General features: G+C 39.3%; 2 long non-coding RNA genes across 2 annotated transcripts in view; both read left to right on the forward strand.

The window, feature by feature from the left end:
* The window catches only part of LOC123595882, a 30,388-nt gene extending 28,559 nt beyond the window's left edge, over window positions 1–1,829 (forward strand). The window contains exon 4 of the long non-coding RNA XR_006711417.1: window positions 1,787–1,829. This is a non-coding gene — a long non-coding RNA (uncharacterized LOC123595882). The remainder of the gene's footprint in view (window positions 1–1,786) is intronic.
* A 6,195-nt stretch (window positions 1,830–8,024) lies between these two features.
* LOC123595883 lies at window positions 8,025–12,213 on the forward strand. The gene is made up of 2 exons (XR_006711418.1): window positions 8,025–8,965; window positions 9,320–12,213. It is a non-coding gene; the product is annotated as an uncharacterized LOC123595883 (long non-coding RNA).
* Window positions 12,214–14,951: the final 2,738 nt, after the last annotated feature.

Consider the following 14,951-nt stretch of genomic DNA (forward strand, 5'->3'; position numbering starts at 1 on the left):
ACAGTGAAAAAGAATCCCACAGTCAAAGTCTGGAAAGCACTATGAGAATCATCAGCCATCACTTGGCAGCATCAGAGCATCAGGCATTGTCCAAACACAATTGTTTGAGTTCTTGTGCTGACACACAGTGTTTCCCATTCATCTCTCCCCCTTTCTCTCCCTCTTTCTCTCCCCGCCAAAAACCCAACTCACTTTAAATAGGCACCCTCTTCCAAGTCCTGGCTGTTAGTATCCCCAAGAGATTTCAGGGAGATGCAGCCCTGGCTGAGGGTTAGAGCCAGAGGCCAGCCAGTGAAGGGAACAATGTCTGGGTTTTGAGAACAGCTGGAGCTTCAGAGGGAGAAAAGCAGCTTGGCGAATGAGGAAAGAATGTACTTGTCACTTCAGAGGCAAGAAACTTCGATTTCTCTCCTGCTTCTGCCAGCAAGTGTTTATTGGAAAGGAGAGTGGTGGTGATGGGCAGGTGACTTTCAGTTAAGATTTTATGGAATTTTTCATGTTTATTTTACCTTTTCAAAGAGCAGATAGATGTACAAATCCCACAGTATAACTATTCTGAATTCTGCTTGTGTTTTTATTGGATAAAGGAGTGTTGTTCCTCAGAGCTATTTTTACGGATGCCGCCCCTGGCCCATTTTGAAACTCTGCTTGCTTTCCTTGTATGTGAGCTAATATTTGTTGTAGGGATTTTGGAGAAAAGTAGTAGAGGGTATTCAATGGAAGGTGAAGGCTGAAGGGAGGAGAAATCCTGTTCTGAGAACATGAGCTGAATTTACAGATGGGGGAATTGGATGGGCCTGTTCAGACAAAATAGGGATGTTTTAGCTGACACCAAGGTGAGCTTATAAAAAGTTTGATGAAGTTGGGGGGAAATAAAGTTTTTAAGATGTCATATTCTTTGGTCATGTCTTGAGTTCTCTGATTTTCTTAGATTCTTCTGGAAAAGGATAGAACAACAGAGACTATTTTCCCACTCTGAATTCCTTTTGTTAGACTTGGAAAGTTTGATCTGATTTTAAGTATCCCTTATAAAATGAACAAGGAGTTCAATATTAATATTCAAAAAGTAATAATTATTACCATTTAAAGGTCTCTTATCTCCTTTTCTCCATTCCCCCAATTTTTTTGTCTACTTCAGGATTCTTCTTTTAATTGTACCTGTTCTTGTGTTTGTTTTTTAATTTTTCTTTAGTTGGGGAATAAATATATCTAAAAGTTAAAATAGGGAATGAGACTTTATTGCAAGAATATAAGGGACCAACTATATAGTCACTCTGGGTCCCCAAATTTCCCCAACTAGAATTAGTACTTCTGAGAGAAAAATAATATGTTGTGGTCTATTTGTCAGTAACCACAGTGAATTTCCTGACCTGGCAAGGTTCATGCAAGCCACTTCAGAGGCGTGGCCTCCTCCACATCAAACTGTGTGGTAACTTAGCCTTTAACTTGAACACTCTTGTCTGAGGCCAAAGTACCAGGTTTCATTCAGCATATATGGTGTGAATCACAGCAACTGTTTGCAAAAGGTGTCTCTTAGAAGGGGCTTGTGAGCAAAACAGGAACTTAGAATTTCATAGACTCCTTCCCAGCACAAGAACAGTCAGTGAACTCCAGGGACTATCCTGGGAGCAACATCTATCACAGTTCTTTACTCACCAGCATCAAGAGCATCTCCAAAGGGTTGACATATTTTTGTTGTTGTTGTTTTTTAAATATTTATTTATTTACTTATCTATTTATTTTTGAATTTTAATTCCAGTATAGTTAACATACTGTATTATATTAGTTTCAGGTTTGTAATATAGTGACTCAACAGTTCTATAAATCACCCAGTGCTTATCATGGTAAGTGTACTCTTTTTAATGTTTATTTGTCTTTGAGAGACTGAGAAAGAGGATAAGCGGGGGCGGGGGGGGGGCGGGGGGCAGAGAGAGAGAAGGAGACACAGTATCCAAAGCAGGCTCCAGTCTCTGAGCTGTGAGCACAGAGCCCAATGCGGGGCTCAAACCCACAAACCATGAGATCATGACCTGAGCCGAACTTGGATGCTTAACCAACTGAGCCACCCAGGCACCCCATAATAAGTGTACTCTTAATCCCCATCACCTATTTCACCCATCCCTCCACCCACTTACCCTCTGGCAACCATCAGTTTGTTCTCTATAGTTAAGAGTCTGTTTCTTGGTTTGTCTCTCTCTGTCTCTTTTTTATATTTGATTATTTCTTAAATTTCACATATGAGTGAAATCATATGGTATTTGTCTTTGACTGACTTATCTTGTTTAACATTATACGCTCTAGCTCCATCCATGTTGTTGTAAATGGCAAGATTTCATTCTTTTTATGGCTGAGTAATATTCCATTGTATGTATACATACATACATACCACATACATGCCACATCTTTAGCCATTCGTCTATTGATGGACACTTGGGCTGCTTCCATATCTTGGCTATTGCAAATAATGCTGCAATAAACATAGGAATGTATGTATCCCTTTGAATTAGTGTTTTGTATTTTTGGGGAGTGCAATTGCTGGATCACAAGGTAGTTCTATTTTTAATCTCTTGAGGAACTTTTTTCCATACTTCTTTCCACAGTGGCTGTACCAGTTTGTATTCCCACCAACAGTACACGGTGTTCCTTTTCTTTCACATCCTTGCCAACACTTATTATTTCTTGTGTTTTTGATTTGAGTCATTCTGACAGATGTAAGGTAGTTTTATTGTAGTTTTGGTTTGCATTTCCCTGATGATGAGTGATGTTGAGCATCTTTTCATGTGTCTGTTAGCCATGTGTATGTTTTCTTTGGAGAAATGTCTGTTCATGTTTTCTGTCAGTTTTTTTTATTGGATTTTTGGGGGGTTTTGGTATTGAGTTTTGTATGTTCTTTATATATTTTGGATACCAACCCTTTATAGGACACATTGTTTGCAAATATCTTCTCCCATCCCATAGGTTGTCTTTTAGTTTTGTTGGTGTTTGCTATGCAGAAGACTTTTTTTGATGTATTCCCAATAGTTTATTTTTGCTTTTATTTCCCTTGCCTCAGGAGACATATCTAGAAAGATGTTGCTATGGCTGATATCAGAGAAATTGCTGCTTGTGCTTTCTTATAGGATTTTATGGTTTTATGTCTCACATTTAAGTCTTTAATCCATTTTGAGTTTATTTTTGTGTATTTAATATTTAGGGGTGCCTGGGTGGCTCAGTCAGTTAAGTGTCTGACTTTGGCTCAGGTCATGATCTCACTGTTCATGAGTTCAACCCCCACGTCGGGCTCTGTGCTGACAGCTCAGAGCCTAGAACCTGCTTCAGATTCTCTGCTTCAGATTCTGTGTCTCCCTTTGTCTCTGCCCTTTCCCTGCTCATGCTCTGTCTCTCTCAAAAATAAATAAATATTAAAATTAAAAAAACATATTTCTTAAGGGGCCATTTTTAATAGATTTCCTAGTTTGGGTATATTATTCTCAATATTTTAAAGGCTTGCATGTTTAAGACTAAAGAACAGCTACATAGGGGAGCCTGGATGGTTCAGTTGGTTTAGCATCCAACTCTTGATTTCAGCTTAGGTCATGATCTCATAGTTCCTGAGATCAAGCCCCATGTCAGACTCTGCGCCTAAAGCACAGAGCCTGTTTGGGATTCTCTCTCTCCCTCTCTCCCTCTCTTTCTTTCAAAATAAATAAACACTAAAAAAAGAACAACTGTACATAAAATGTCCATACTACCCAAAGAAATCTATAGAGTCAATGCAATCCCTATCAAAATACCAACAGCATTTTTTGCAGAACAAATAATACTAAAATTTGTACGGAACCACAAAAGACACTGAATAACCAAAACAAATTTTGAGAAAGAGGAGCAAAGCTGGAGATATCACAATCCCAGGTTTGAAGATATACTACAATAATAACCAAAACAGTATGGTATTGGCACTGGCACAACACATAGATCCATGGAACAGAATAAGAGCCCAGAAATAAATCCATGCTTATATGGTCAATTAGTCTGTGACAAAAGAGGCAAGAATATACATTGAGGAAAAGACAGTCTTTTCAATAAATGGTGCTGGAAACGCTGGGCAGCTATATGCAAAAGAATGAAACTGGACCTGTTTCTCACACCACACATTAAAATAAACTCAAAATGGATTAAAGACTTAAATGTATGACCTGAAACTATAAAACTCCTAGAAGAAAACATAGGTAGTAATCTGTTCTGCTTTTTTTTTCTAGATAAGTCTCCTCAGGCCAAGGAAACAAAAGCAAAAATAAACTACTGGGACTACACCAAAATAAAAAGCTTTTGCACAGTGAAGGAAACCATCAACAAAATTAAAAAGTAAGCTACTGAATGGGAGATGATATTTGCAAATGATATATCTGATAGGGATATAAAGAACTTATGAAAAGAACCAATAAATAGATAGTTAACTTCTACAACTAAGCAAACATAAAAAATCCAATTAAAAAATGGGCAGGGCTCATTATACTTCAATTTTTAAAAAATGGGCAGAGGACCTGAATAGGTATTTTTCCAAAGAAGATATACAGATGGCCAGTAGACACATGAAAAGATGCTCAACATCATTAATCATCAGGGAAATGCAAATCAAAACCATGATATCACCCAATACCTGTCAGAATGGCTAGAATAAGAAAGACAAAAGATAAGTGTTGGCAAGGGGGTGGAGAAAAGGGAACCCTCTCATGCACTATTGGTGGGAATGTAAATTGATGCAGCCACCATAGAAAATAGAATGGAAGCTCCTCAAAAAAGTAAAAATAGAAATACCATATGCTCCACTAGTTCTACTACTGGGTATTTACCCAAAGAAAATAAAACACTAAATCAAAAAGATATATGCACCCCTGTGTTTACTGTAGCATTATTTACAGTAGCCAAGAGATGGAAGCAACCCAAGTGTCCACCAATAGAAGAATGCATAAAGAAGATGTGGTATATATATACAAAGGAATATTGTTCAGCATAAAAAAGAATGAAATCTTACCATTTGTAACAACATGAGTGGATCTAGAAGGTATTATGCTAAGAGAAATAAAAGAAAGACAAGGACTATGTAATTTCACTTACATGTGGAATCTGAAAAACAAAACAAAGCATAGCAGACACATAAATACAGAAAACAAATTGATGGTTGCCAGAGGGGAGGAGGTTGGGAGGAAGGGCAAAATGCATAAGGAAGAGTAAAAGGTACAGGCTTCCAGTTATGAAATGAATAAATCATGGGAAGAAAAGGTACAGCATAGGAGGGGATATAGTCAGTGGCGTTGTAATGGCATTGGATGGTAACAGATGGTAGCTAGACTTGTGTTGAGAATAGCATAAGGTATAGACTTTTGAACAATTATGTTGGACACCTAAAACTAACATAAACTTGTGTGTCAACTACATTTTAATTTAAAAAAAAAGGAAACATTATCTGGGTATATCAAGTCGTCAACATACCAAGTCTGGGCTTTTCTAGATGTCTGGTTTACCATTGAATGTGGTCCAGCCTTTATTTTTTGGCCGAGGTATTCAGTTTTGTTAACGCTTGAATTGCCTGCCATCAGGGAAACTAAACATAGCTTAGTAAATCTACCAAAGCTTTGTGTAGAACAACATGGATTAACCACATGGGTTGCAGGAGACAGACTGCTCGATTAGACCTTGGCTTTGCTTTTTACTGGATTTTGATCTTGATCAAGTTATCTGACCTCTGCATCTGTGTCATCATCTGAAAATGAGGGTAATAAGTACCTCCTATGTTACTATTGTAATGAAATAATGTGAGTAAAATGTGAGGTATGAATGAAATGATGCTTGTTAAGCACTTCACCCATTCCTGGCAATACTTAAAGGCTCAGTAAGTATTAGATGTTGATAGTGATGTTATGTTGTGGATTTTCATCATTTTATTATTATCATGGCTGGTTTTATTATATGAGGCAAAAAGTTAATATAATGAATTTATAATAAAACATAGTATAGTACCTGGAATACTTGAGTTACCTCTCAATAGTACTTCATTTATTGGTTTAAAGATCATTTAAATATAGAAACCAGTAGTTAGAAAGCTGTCTGATTAATAAGGATAAAAGATTAGTTTATGGACAAATTGAAACAAGTTTTTTTGTTTGTTTTGTTTTGCTTTTAGCTGGTATCAACTCATATTAAGAGAGTAACTTCTGGTTATCTCTGCTGATAGAATGATGATTGGCCACTAAATTTACTGTTGATTAATTCTTTTGATTGAGGTGAATTCACATAACATAAAATTAACCATTTTAAAGTGTATAATTTATTGGCACGTACTACATTCATAATGTTGTGGAAACACTTCCTCCTAGTAGTTACAAAACATGTTTTTATCACCCCAAACAAAATCTCATACCCATTAAGTAGTCACTTGTCACTTCCTGATCCTGCTAACCCAAGGCAACCACCAATCTACTTTTTGTCTTTTTGGATTTATTTACTTTAGATATTTCATGTAGATGGAGTCACATAATATGTGAGCTTTTATGTCTTTCACTTAGCCTAATATTTTTGAGGTTCATCCACACTGTAGCAATTATCAGTACTTAATTCCTTTTTATGGCTGAGTCATATTCTGTTGTGTATATAGGCAATATTTTGTTTATCCATTCATCTATTGGTGGCCTTTGATTACTTTTTACAAGTGTAAAATTACTTAATAAATACAGCCCAGTAGAAAAATACTTTCAATATGGGCTTCCAAAAGGAAAATGTTAGGATCATGAGACATAAATGGTACATTTACCTAGCAACTGTTGACTCTCCAATGACAAGTACAGAATGTGACACGTGAATGAATTGAATAAACTTGCATGAATGATGATGTTAGAAACTGACTTACAGATGGAATCAGTGTTCCCCATTGCACCAACTCAACTGAAAGGCAGAGAGTAAGGGAGCTCACTGCTAGAGTCTATGCAGGTCAGCCATATGGGCACAGGGCACTATGGAGAAAGGCAAATCTGGAAGGGCAAACTGAGAAAGCCAACATATGGACCAAAAGTCACTCAGGTCAGAAAGGGGCAGGTGACTGCACCTCTCATCTTATTCAGGGCCATAGAAGAATGAGTGATGAGTACCATACACAGATACCCATGCTCGTGCTTTCCTCCATTAAGCCTTACATTCTGGTTCTAATACAGGGAGTTAAAAAAGTAATATATAAAAATTAATGGTTTTGATTAGTATACAGTTACAATTTTGGAAACTGCTGAAATTTAAGGCCCACAGAATGACGGTAATAAAGGTAAACTTGAAGAAAAATTGAGACTTGCCACACTATATATATCATATGCCCTAGATGGTGACTGCAAAGAAGCAAAATAAACTTCATAGAAACTGTGCCAGTTTAAGGAATCTGGGGAAATATACTTGCTGAAAGAGCTCACCACATGTTTGCAAACATAAATCAAATTTAAGACAAAATTTTCCTTGAATGTGCTAGTTGAAGAATGAAGCCTGGTTATGAGCATAATCAGAACACTTTCACCACCCAAAGCGCCATTTATTCTCAAGATTGTAATGAATTTACTCTGCTTCAGAATTGCTTTATGTCCCACATGCTGTAATTTTTTATCTGGGAGTAATTTCATGATGCTTTTATTTGGATAGCATAATTTAAGATTTAAACATAAATGCTTATAGATAATTTTCAATAATAGTTTTGTGATTTATGGACTTGCCAGGAATTAGATGAGGTCTGTACACACAGCACTTTGACATATTTTATTGAAGAATATATAAAATTAAGAGGTTGGGAGACAGAAACATACATGAGTAAAAGACAGGGAAATAAGTTATATTGGGGGGGTGACTGGGTGACTCAGTCAGTGAAGCGTTCGATTCTTGATTTCAGCTCAGGTCATGATCTCACGGTTTGTGGGATCTAGCCCCACATCGGGCTCTGTGCTGGCAGCACAGAGACTGCTTGGGATTCTCTCTCTCCCTCTGCCCCAACCCCCTCAAAATAAATAAATACATTTAAAAAGATAAGTTATATTAGGAACAGCTAAATAAATGAATATAATTTAGCTTAAAGAGGGGGTATTTGAAGAAGAGTTATATGGAAAATGCTGACTAACTGGATCTTTCTCTTTGTTAAGGACATGGGATAATGAACTTAATGAATATATGTGAAGGATATGAATACTGGATTCAAAAGGACTTGGGTTAGAGTCCCATCTCCAAACACTTACCTGCAGTCTATAACTTTGGACAGATTCCTTAACATATCTGACTTTGGTTTTCTGATGTGAAAAATTTCAGATATAACAGTAATTATGAGGTTGTTGGGAGGATTAAATGAGCTCAGCTTTGCACCCTGATGCACAGTAAACATCCAGTAAATGTAAGCTATTTTTATTGCTCAGAGTCAAGGACATTTAAATACTGGACTAGATCATCAAAGGAATAGATTCTTCCCTTGAGAGCAGAGAGAATGTGAGAGGGTCTTCTCTGTCTGCAAGAAACATTCTTCACCAGATGATCCATTTATGTATTTTTCTAGTTCACAATCCTAGCAGCAACGTATAAATAAGGAGCAGCTGTTGTAAAAATCCTTTTTCCTCTTTCATGTCGGTTTGCTATCTTTGGGAAGAAAATTTTTGCTATTTAAACTCCACATTGGTCACTATGCTTGTGGGTTGAAATAGGGGCCTTACTGCTGATGGGGCTAAACCAAAGCTTCCAAGGGGGAGCCAGTGCCTGAGAGGTATGCTGCTATTGGTGCCCTGCTCTTATTTCTCAGGCAAGCCTCCCCACTTCAGTTAGACAGGCCAAATCTGCCCCATCTTTTCTTCCAAGCCAAGGGTGACTACCCTGCAATGGCATGTGGCAAGTGGAAGGACCAAGGAATTGACATTCTCCAGGAGCAGTCTTCCCAAGTGACTGGTAGAGGTGGTGGGTGAATTCTTGAGCTCAGGTAAGAAAATTCTCTTTCACACTGTTTTCTCATAGGAGTTCACACCTGGCACCGAGTGGGATTCACTTTTATTTGCTGCTTCCTTTTCCTTTTCTCACTTCCCCCACTTTCCCTTTGGTGTTTCAGGGATTACTTCAATTACCTCAAATAAATTGCTTGCATTAAAAATCCTTGTTTCAGAGTCTGCTTTTGGGAGAGCCAAACTGAGGCAGGGTGTGAGTGGCTGTCTTTCATGATTTGTTGATTTATTTTTTCCAGCTTTATTGAGATACAGTCGGCACATAATTGTGTAAGTTTAAGGTGTACAAAGTGTTGATTTGATGCACACATATATTGTATCTTTTATGTTTTCAGAGCAGCGAACATCAAAATAGAGATTATGGGAGACTTGATGTGAATGGGAAAGGATGAGATTTATGGGGGAATTCACAAGAGGAGAGTCCATTTATTATAATTACAGACATCTTATTGAACACTAAGTGCCAGACACTGGGCTAAACCCTGCCAGCATAAGAGATGGGTGCTGTCCTGGAGAGAGTCACACTGTTCCAGGAAAGACACTCCTAGCAATTCATCAGTAAATTCCAAGATGATTCATGACTTAAGAAAGCTGAGAGCAATGTGTAATCGGAGTACTGATGAGAGAGAAGCTTGGAAGGCTGATGAAGATGTACTCCAAATTCACAAAGGAAGTATATCTGTAGTAAAGGATGAATAGGACTTTGGTGGACCCAAGTTGAGAAGAGCCTTCTAGACAGAGAAAACAACCTGCATAATGTTTGAAGTTACATGGAGTGTTTGGGTGGACAGCTGGAGAAAAGTTCATCGTGGGGTGGAGAAGAGGCAGGAGATAAGGCTGAGAGGACGTGAAACATCTGATTATAAAAAGTCTTGTCTCCTTCAACTGTAGAACAGATGATAGGAGGAGGAAGGTCTTGATGCATCAGAAAATGCAAGTGCAATGCCTTGTCCGTCACTTCCTTTTCTGCATGTCTCTGGTGCAAGGAGAAAAGGGAGAGGAGAAGAGACTCAGGAGCGAGGCTGTGTATCTTCAGGTACATCCATCATTGATGATCACATGCCAGACACCATACTAGTTCTTTCCAAACCTTATCCCATTTCATCCTCACGGTAAGCCAGTGAGGGAGGACTGTTCAACTGTTTTGCTCGTGAAGACATTGAGGCTTAGAAGAGGTCTAGAAAATTGTAAGATTTGGAATCATGACTGCCTGCTTAAAAAGCCCTTAACCACTACATTATACTACTTCTCTTTTGGAAGAAGCAAATGTGGAGTGGACAGCAGCTGCTGTGGTCGCCTTTCCTGGATTGGGTGACAGCTAAGTGCACTGAGTTCTGCTTATGGAGCCACAAAAATCAGAAGAAACCAGAAGGAGCAGCCATCATGTTGGAAGTCATTTGTTTTGGTATTTACTTTGGTGAAGTCTCCAGAAGATATTTTGGATTTGGAGTACTTGCTTTTTCATCAGATTCATCCTTAGCAACTGCTAAAAGGCATTCAACAGAGGACAAGAGAATAAAAAAATTACTTAATTCACACAGTGAATTCACAGCACTCAAGTGACTGTTGGCCTTTGGTGAACCATTTTCTTTAAGAGCCCTCATATAGCACTATCATAATTCTGTAACACCTCAACGCTGACCTTTTCGTTTGTAAAAGGCTTAAGTAAACAAAATTATAGCTTTTCTGCTACACTCCCAACATTTTTGAACTACTTAGTTTTTTTGAACTTTAACATTTGTCTGAAGAACCCAGTTACTTGAACGAAAAAGTTTGTCATTGAGCTGTCATTTAACATTTGAGAAAGTGGGGTCTAATTAGTGTGGCTTTTAAATCTTTTTCTACAAACGGAATTCTGAAATGTAGATAGATAAGAAATATAAAGTGGATCAGATGTTCTCATAAATAAATAATGAAAACCAGACATTTGAATGGTTTGGAAAATTTTAATCACTGTACATTATCATGCTACCCTGAAGAGGGAAGAAGTACAGAGACAATCTAGAAAATGTCAAAGTACCTTTTACACATGTAACTGAAGTCTTAACTAAAAAGCTCTGTAGGGGCACCTGGGTGGCTTAGTCGGTTAAGCACTGACTCTTGATTTCAGCTCAGGGTCATGGGATCGAGCCGTACATCAGGCTCTGCACTGTCAGCCAACCTGCTTGGGATTCTCTCCCTCTCTCTCTGTCTCTCAGTCTCTCAAAATAAAGAAATGAATGAATGAATGAGTGAATGAATAAAAGAAAAGATCCGTAAATTGCAGAATAATCAATTATTAATCTTCTGCTAGACTGATAATCTTATTTTTATCAGAAGTCTCACAATAGTGCACTGTAAAAATTTTTTTCAAATAAAAAATTATTTGAAACAACCCATTTCTGTAATGGATTTTAAGAGACCCACATCATCAGATGCCCTAAAAACTGGCACACCACCATTATAAGATCATAGCATATGGGGACTTGGCATTTTGAACAGTGATTATTTCAGGTAGCAATCTTAAAATAAGCATTTAAGTCATTTTTTTCATCAACTACTAGACCCCTGTCTTTCTTTTAGAACTGGCACAATGTTTACTCTGTATCAGAATCCCAGTGATCTTTGAGAATCAACCTGAAAATGTTAACTTGCTGCTCCTGATGATGGTTGATGGTTATTCCTCTTTAGACTGAAGAGGGAAAAATCTAATGCATTCATCTAAAAACTTTATTTGCTATGGGAATTTGCTTTGGCTAATGCAATGTTTAAGACCTGCTGGTTCACTCAAAGGTCAAGGAACATTTATGTAAGGAATCTTCAATAACATTCTTTCAGCTTGGCGAGCAGAGAATACCCTGATGCCAGTTTTCCCCTCTTTTGAGTATTAAATTTGTGTACGTCTGCATCTAAATTCCTACCAAAGAGTGAAATTGTTTTCAAAATATGCAGATAACATCATGTCAAGTTAGAGCATTTGTTTTAATTTTATTTCCTTTTCAGTGATTTTCCTTGTTGGTCTATCAAAAGCACTGCTTTGAAACATTGATCATAACCAAAGCCTGCATTGTGAAAATATCTTTTACCAAACAGGTCAGTTTGCATTAAAGATGCTTCCTAAGGGGATGTTTACCTGCATTTCCCAAAGTGTGTTCTACAAACCTCTAATTCTAAACACTGGTTGTGAGGATGGTAACAGCTGTTCAGTGAAAGTGTTCTTTCTGTGATTAAATAAATTTGAGTGATTCTGGGAATGTGGTGACACAGCTTCCTTTCTTCCACTTTCAATTTGAAACTACTTGACTCTCCTGAGCCATGTATCTGTTGAGCCTGAGGACCTGGGGTGCGGGGGAGGCTTTAGGCACTGTTGGGTCCTTTTGGTGAGGAGTGGTCCAGAGCTTCCTTGGATTAGAGGGTACTTTGTAAGCACTTTGAAACCCAAGGCACCTAATCCTGGGAAATTCTCCACCTCCGTTTCAGGTGAGTGTCCCCCTCCCTAACTGTCCACAGATCAGGAGAGAGCTGAGAGACTAAGTGGCATCTACCCTGCCATTCAGGGTAGGAGAAGACAGGGAAGTTCTGCAGGACTGGTACGCTGGGTTTTCATCACATGCCCCAGGTCCTGAGAATATTTTGCCTGTCACTGCCCTTTACGCTTTCTCAACAATAAAATCCAAGTTCCAAAGAAGCTACAAAAAAAGATAGCAGCCCAGCCGAGAGGGTCCAGCCACCCAAGAGAGAAGGAACAAGTTGAGCTATCAGAACGTATGTCACAGAAATACAGAAATAGAAGCGCTGGGGACAAGATTACGTTCAAGATGGCGACGCAGGAGGTTCCCGGGCTCATGTCTTCTTCCCACGGACAAACCCAGTCTGCAGCTACATACGGCACAAAGTCTTCAGAGAAAAATTGTCCGAGCAACTCCTGTGCATCTGGTGAGCGAGAGAAGTCCTACTTTGAAGCAGGTAGGAGAGGCTGGGACACAACCTTGCCATAAGCCCTATTCCCAGTGCCGTGACCCGCAATTGGGAGGGAACACAAAACCCCGAGCTTCCCCTGGAGGAGGAAGGGTTTGAACCCCACACCAGGCATATCAACTTTTAAGACCCGAGAGACAATCCCCCAAAACATCTAGCTTTGAAAAATAACAGGGCTCATCTCAGTGGGGCCCCCAAGGCTGTGAGGATCTAAGAAAAAAAAGCTCTTAAGGGGTTTGCACCCTTGGACTTACTTGCCTGGGGGTTCAGTGCAGAGGTGGCAGATAGAGACATGCTCAGACTTTGTGTGAATGAGGCTCATTTGCCGATTTCAAAGCCTGGGTCTGAGGGACAGGCATCTAATTCCGCACACATCTAGGGGCCTGCTGGCTGGTGAGTACCCTCTTCACACTCTCCCTCTGCCTCCCTCTGGCCAGCAGGTGGTGTCTTTTTCTTTCTTTTCTCTTCCCCCACCCCCCACCCCCAACCCCTGCAGGCACCATCTATATGCTTGCCCTGTGTCTCATTCTGATTGGCAGGTGCCATCTTCTGTTGTACCCCTTTCCCCCAGGAGGCACCACTTATATGTTCTCCCTCTGCCTGATTCCAGCCAGTGGGCACCATCTTGGTGCCCTCCCTCTGTTGCACTGCAGAGCATCACTATCTCCTGGAGGGGAGCTGTTGCACGTGCCTGGCGCCCCCTTGATCATCTGGCTCTGTGGGCCAGGGGTGCTTGTGATCCTGAGTTTCATGGGACTGTAACAATCAGAGAGACAGTTCTTGGCAGGCTACCGCTCCTGGGGCACTGCACAGACAGCAGACTGAGACACACCCCAGTCTTTCTGTCAAAGAGGCCTGCTTGCTAATGCTGGCAAGGGGTTTGGCACACAACTAGAAACCAACAGAAGTGCCCTCGGGGAATGGAGGCTGGAGAACTTTGCAGTCTCCCTCTGCCTAGCTACTACCACTCACCGTATCTCCCCCAAATGAGCTTAATGCTTGTATGGCACCCTGAGCTTTGCAACTCGCCACCAGGGGACATCTGTACATTGCCTGACACTGGTGGCTATCGGGGACCACAGGACTGTATATATTTGCATACTTTAAAAGCTGCTGCCCGAGGGCCTGGCTTCTAATCAGCTAGATGGAAATGATGTTGGAAAGATAAAAGATTGGTGGGTAAATCCAGGAAACTGAACATATGGGTAGTAGGTATTCTGAAGGGGAAAAGAGAACAGATGGAGGAGAAACTACTTAAACAAATTCTAGGGGAGCATTTTTCAAGCCCGAGCTGACTTGAGTCTGCAGATTTACAGCACTCTCAGGGCTCTAGGCTGAACTGTTAAGAAAAGATATTCACCCAGTTATTTTCTGGTAAAATTCTTAAACTTTAGTGGATAAAGAAAAACTTTTTACAGTCTTCCAGGAAGAAAGATCAAATTGCCTCTTGAGCAAAAAGAATCATAATGCCACTAGAATACCCATCTGTAAACAAAGGAAACTAAAAGACAATGGAATAACATCAGAGAAAAAGAATAACACCTCAAGAATGCTGTATTGTTTACCTGAATAAAGACATTCAAGGATAGGTGACAAAATAGAGTTATCCAAGTAACTCCTCTGGGATAAATACTTGAGATAGTCTAGCTAAGATGTAAGTGAAACCCAAATGAAGAACTCAAGCCAGAGGCAAGACGAAGAGGACAGGAATAAATGATAAACAGGGAGCCTCACCATATGAACAGATTCATTAATTCAATCAAAAAAATATTTGTTGTGTGCCTGATACATGCGAACATAGTTGTTGACAACAGGGATACTGTAGTGAATAAGATAAACAAGAATTAGATCTTAATGGATGAATCTAATCTGAGAATAAAGAACATAATGGTAACTAAGGATGGCTGAAAAACAGGGAATACATTGTAAGGGATTTTAAAATAAATACTAAAAAAATTCCCACAAAGCCTAAAAGAAGGGGGCGAGGAAGAATGAATGCATTCTGAAATC

Source organism: Leopardus geoffroyi, chromosome B1 (assembly GCF_018350155.1).
Source record: "Leopardus geoffroyi isolate Oge1 chromosome B1, O.geoffroyi_Oge1_pat1.0, whole genome shotgun sequence".
NCBI classification, from domain to species: domain Eukaryota; kingdom Metazoa; phylum Chordata; class Mammalia; order Carnivora; family Felidae; genus Leopardus; species Leopardus geoffroyi.